A 6,023-nucleotide genomic window follows, 5' to 3' on the forward strand; every position below is an offset into this window, starting at 1 on the left:
TTGTCGCAGGTTGTTTAGGGACCGGAGCAGCTTGCGACCGAGACGGTCCCCGGGGGTTTCTTTCTCTAAGGAGTGGAAACGATTAAGCAAAAGTCGTAGCAATAATCGATCACCTGATGTGTCGTTGGCCGTTCTTGCGGTATCGCCTGTCGATGAGATATCGATGGGCATGCCTTACTCTCCTGACTGTTTAATTGAGAGTTATAATCAGGGATCGATGGTCAAAAAGACCTATGAGCGATAAACCAAACTGAACACATATTGATGTCGGCATTTCCTATCATTTGTCGCAGGTTGTTTGGGGACCGGAGCAGCTTGCGACCGAGACGGTCCCTTCCCGAAAGATGGTGAACCGAGTCGTCTGGCGTAAAAACCGGACGACTCGAAAGGGCTTGACCCTTTCAAGTGAGCGATAATCACATTCTACGCTCAGTTCGACAGCTGCAAGGCAATCACTCGCTATGTTCAGAGCTAATACATGCAACATGCCGGCATTGTTTCCACCGACGCATGGATTCAAGACTGGTGCACTTATTAGTTAAACCGTTCGCCTCCGGGTGTTTCGAGTTCAAGTCTGGATGAGGATTGATCTTGCTGGTAATAGCTTGAGCCCCTGAATAAGGGGTCGAAGCGTACATCTTGAGACCATGTACAACATATTACCAAATCGGCACCATGGGTTCGGGTGCAAGTGATGTAACCGTGAAAGATGTTGAGCAGCCCAACATCGGTTTACACACGCATAATAGGAAGGCAGCGCTGTCGACTGGTCAGTCGTGTAAGAAGTGTGCATTATCGATCACAAATATATTGGTGATCTGTAGGTTGCGCATACACCATGCCCGGTGTAAAGTGCCGTGGTCCCCCCCGGGGGGCTGCATCAAACCGTTCGCCACGCGAACTACCCAATGGAACGAACTCGATGCATTTAATAAGAAGAAGAGATGATAATGAAACACGGTCGATTAAAGAGTTGAAAACGTTGAAATACCTATAAGCAAGTCTTAAGTTGGTGGTGACCGTTACGCCCCAACAAATTGGTGCCTTACCCTACACCAAAGAGCCATTCAACATGGTTCAAGTGAGCGATAATCACGCTCTACGCTCAGTATGACAGCTGCAAGGCAATCACTCGCTAAGTTCAGAGCTAATACATGCAACACGCCGGCATTGTTTCCACCGACGCATGGATTCAAGACTGGTGCACTTATTAGTTAAACCGTTCGCCTGCGGGTGTTTCGAGTTCAAGTCTGGATGAGGATTGTTCTTGCTGGTAATAGCTTGAGCCCCTGAATAAGGGGCCGAAGCGTACATCTTGAGAGTAAATGTACAACATATTACCAAATCGGCACCGTGGGTTCTGGTGCAAGTGATGTAACCATGAAAGATGTTGAGCAGCCCAACATCGGTTTACACACGCATAAGGGGTTTATTGTTATCTGTAGGTTGCGCATACACCATACCCGGTGTAAAGTGCCGTGGTCCCCCAGGGGGCTGCATCAAAACGTTCGCCATGCGAACTACCCAATGGAACGAACTCGATGTATTGAAAGAGATGAACAATTAATAGCGAGAATAGGGGCCCGGAAGCAATTCCGCGGCCCTACGGTCGATTCAAGAGTTGAAACGTTGTACAATCGTGGATAGCACCTAGTGCTAATATGGTGAGAGATAATGTGTGAGGAAATTTAGTTTCCTAAAGTTTAGTTAGTGGTTTCCGTTGTGCCCTAACAAACTTAAAGTTGGTGGTGACCGTTACACCCCAACCAATTGGTGCCTTACCCAACACCAAAGAGCCATTCCATATGGTTCTAGAGAGAGAGAGTTGTGTGGAAATTTATTTCCCACTAAGCGAGTGTGTGTCTGTAGTGGAACGAATTCTGGTTGATCCTACCAGTAATATACGCTTGTCTCAAAGGTTAAGCCATGCATGTCTAAGTACAAACATAAATGAATGTGAAACCGCATAAGGCTCAGTATAACAGCTATAATTCACAAGATCATCCTACCACTAGTTACTTGGATAACTGTGGAAAATCCAGAGCTAATACATGCAACATGCCGGGACTGTTGCCCTCGCGGGTAGCTGAACTGGTGCACTTATTAGTTAAACCAATCGCCTCCGGGCGGCTTGAGTTGAAGTCTGGATAAGGACGCAGATCGTATGGTCGCTTGTCGACTGACGACAGATCTTTCAAATGTCTGCCCTATCAACTATTGATGGTAGTGTAGAGGACTACCATGGTTGCGACGGGTAACGGGGAATCAGGGTTCGATTCCGGAGAGGGAGCCTGAGAAATGGCTACCACATCCAAGGAAGGCAGCAGGCGCGTAAATTACCCAATCCCAGTACGGGGAGGTAGTGACGAGAAATAACAATATGGACCTCTCTAACGATGGTCCATAATTGGAATGAGTTGAGTATAAATCCTTCAACAAGGATCAAGTGGAGGGCAAGTCTGGTGCCAGCAGCCGCGGTAATTCCAGCTCCACTAGCGTATATTAAAGTTGTTGCGGTTAAAACGTTCGAAGTTGATTGCCCGTCCAGACACGTGACCGCCACGGGCGCCCGGTTACACGCCGGGGCCGTTCGTGCGCGCGCTCACGGCTGCGACTCACAATGGTGTACTTGGGCGTTACTCTGTGAACGAGTACCGTGCTACCGGTTAACTCCGGCACGGGCTCCTCATGGTGCTCAAGATACTCACATTTACCTTGAACAAATTAGAGTGCTCAAAGCAGGCTAAGACAAAGCGTCCGGCCCCCCCGTGGGGTTGGCGTTGGCCGAGAATAATCTTGCATGGAATAATGGAATATGACCTCGGTTTATACGATTTCGTTGGTTTGTCAGAAACCTAGAGGTAATGATTAACAGAAGTAGTTGGGGGCATTGGTATTACGGCGCGAGAGGTGAAATTCGTAGACCGTCGTAGGACCAACTGAAGCGAAAGCGTTTGCCATGGATGCTTTCTTTAATCAAGAACGAAAGTTAGAGGATCGAAGGCGATTAGATACCGCCCTAGTTCTAACCGTAAACGATGCCAATTAGCAATTGGGAGACGCTACCCCTATTCGGTGCTCTCAGTCGCTTCCGGGAAACCAAAATCGGGTTCCGGGGGAAGTATGGTTGCAAAGTTGAAACTTAAAGGAATTGACGGAAGGGCACCACAAGAAGTGGAGCTTGCGGCTTAATTTGACTCAACACGGGAAAATTTACCAGGTCCAAACTTATCGAGGTAAGACAGATTGATAGCTCTTTCTCAAATTTAAGGGTAGTGGTGCATGGCCGTTCTTAGTTCGTGGAATGATTTGTCTGGTTAATTCCGATAACGAACGTGACTCAAACATGCTAACTAGAACGCTGTCAGCAGTGCGCCTCCGGGCGCACCTGACGTTACAGCCGGGCGGCGCCTTCACGGACGGTCGTCGGCTACGTTTGCCCTGCTTAGCGGGACAACTTGTGTTTAGCAAGCTGAGAATGAGCGATAACAGGTCCGTGATGCCCTTAGATGTTCTGGGCTGCACGCGTGCTACAATGTGGGTCGCAGCGTGTTCTCGCCAATAGGCGCCCCCATTCCGAGAGGAACGGGAAATCACTAAAATGCCCATCTAGTCGGGATTGGGGACTGCAACGGTCCCCATGAACCTGGAATTTCTAGTAAGCACTAGTCATTAGCTAGTGCTGATTACGTCCCTGCCCTTTGTACACACCGCCCGTCGCTACTACCGATGGATTATTTAGTGAGGTTTCTGGAGGCTTACCTTCCGCGGTTCCTTCGTGAGCTGCAGCTGGCATGGCTGAAGTTGACCGAACTTGATGATTTAGAGGAAGTAAAAGTCGTAACAAGGTTTCCGTAGGTGAACCTGCGGAAGGATCATTACTGATGATCGTCCGCGAGTGACCAACCATGGGCTGCCTTCGGTGTAGCTCGGTCGCTCGCTTGCTATGTGTCAGAATTTGTTGAAAGCCAACTCGTTCGTTGTACACTTTGATGGGTGACCATCACTGTGTCTCCGTGCCGAGCTAGATCTCCCCTAGCCGTAAGGCACTTGAACGCCCCTTCGACGACGAGTTGCATGTGTGTGGTATGTGTCAGAATCTGGTGAAGCTTTCTGCATGTGATGTGCCTTGTGTGGATCCGTGGCCATTGCATTGTGTCTGGTGCTTAGATACCCAGACACTTAGAACGCTTGCGCGGAAAGCAAACTCGATCGTTGTACACTTTGATGGGTGACCATCACTGTGTCTCCGTGCCGTGCTAGATCCCCCCTAGCCGTAAGGCACTTTGAACGCCCCTTCGACGACGAGTTACAAGAGTGTGGTATGTGTCAGAATCTGGTGAAGCTTTCTGCATGTGATGTGCCTTGTGTGGATCCGTGGCCATTGCATTGTGTCTGGTGTGTAGGTACCCAGACACTTAAGCAAACTCGATCGTTGTACACTTTGATGGGCGAGCATCACTGTGTCTCCGTGCCGTGTAAGAGCTCCCCTGGCCATCAGGCACTTGAAAGGTCCTTGGACGACGAGTTACAATAGTGGTGTGTTAGATACGTCAGATTACGGTGTCTACTACTGTGCAATACGTATCCGGCTACGGCACGGAACGAACGGGAACTGTGGTGCAGACAAACAAGAGTTAAGCCTATTAGTCATTAACTCTAAGGACGGGGCCATGGGGCGGTACACAAAGGATACGGATGAGCGAGTATGCAGGCCCAATACTCAATAGCTCGATCCGATCCAAGCACATGAGTTGACTGCGGCGTCAGGTTAACCAATGTGCTAGATTCTATTTGGCCAGTAGAATCTTGTGTCTTATGCGATTTGATACCAAGACACCAGAACGAAAGTTAGTTGAAGAGTTATTAAACTCTTATGAAGTATGGTTGTGCAATCACAACTTATGACTTTAACCTATAAAGTGGATATGGACTTGCAATTATAACATGGAATCTCTACACACCCCATGAGCTCGATCCAATCCACGCACACGAGTTGCCTGAGTAGCGACAGGTATACCGATGTGCAATACGTATCCGGCCACGGCACGGAACGAACGGGAACTGTGGTGCAGACATACAAAGAGTTAAGCCTACTAGTCATTAACTCTAAGGACGGGGCCATGGGGCGGTACGCAAAGGATACGGATGAGCGAGTATGCAGGCCCAATACTCAATAGCTCGATCCGATCCAAGCACATGAGTTGACTGCGGCGCCAGGTTAACCAATGTGCTAGATTCTATTTGGCCAGTAGAATCTTGTGTCTTACGCGATTTGATACCAAGACACCAGAACGAAAGTTAGTTGAAGAGTGATTAAACTCTTATGAAGAATGGTTGTGCAATCACAACTTATGACTTTAACCTATAAAGTGGATATGGACTATCAATTATAACATGGGGCACACACCATGTTCTCGATCCAATCCACGCACACGAGTTGCCTGAGTAGCGACAGGTATACCGATGTGCAATACGTATCCGGCCATAGGCACGGAACGAACAGGAACTGTGGTGCAGACATACAAGGGCCATGGGGCGGTACGCAAAGGATACGGATGAGCGAGTATGCAGGCCCAATACTCAATAGCTCGATCCGATCCAAGCACATGAGTTGACTGCGGCGTCAGGTTAACCGATGTGCAATACGTATCCGGCCATAGGCACGGAACGAACAGGAACTGTGGTGCAGACATACAAGGGCCATGGGGCGGTACGCAAAGGATACGGATGAGCGAGTATGCAGGCCCAATACTCAATAGCTCGATCCGATCCAAGCACATGAGTTGACTGCGGCGCCAGGTTAACCGATGTGCTAAGAGAGTTGTTCCTGGGCCTTCAAAGTGACTTCAAAACTATCTTAGCGAATGGTGGCCATGGGCGTAGACATGAGCCACAAGTCACAAGGCCTGGGACTATTGGGTAATAAAGACAACTTAGTCAGAAAGTTAGTCTTTGGACGTACCACCGGGATTGTGTTACATTGGGAACCTTACTATAAAACCCTAGGCAGGGGATCACTC

The 6,023-nt window shown here is 48.8% G+C and overlaps 1 non-coding gene across 1 annotated transcript in view; it reads left to right on the forward strand.

Moving 5' to 3' along the window:
• Positions 1 to 6,001: 6,001 nt before the first annotated feature.
• LOC125772926 (5.8S ribosomal RNA) overlaps positions 6,002 to 6,023 on the forward strand; it is a 158-nt gene continuing 136 nt past the window's right edge. The window contains exon 1 of the ribosomal RNA XR_007419755.1: positions 6,002 to 6,023. This exon is cut by the window's right edge and continues 136 nt beyond it. This is a non-coding gene — a ribosomal RNA (5.8S ribosomal RNA).

The sequence above is a fragment of the Anopheles funestus genome (genome assembly GCF_943734845.2).
Source record: "Anopheles funestus chromosome X unlocalized genomic scaffold, idAnoFuneDA-416_04 X_unloc_147, whole genome shotgun sequence".
Taxonomy (NCBI): domain Eukaryota; kingdom Metazoa; phylum Arthropoda; class Insecta; order Diptera; family Culicidae; genus Anopheles; species Anopheles funestus.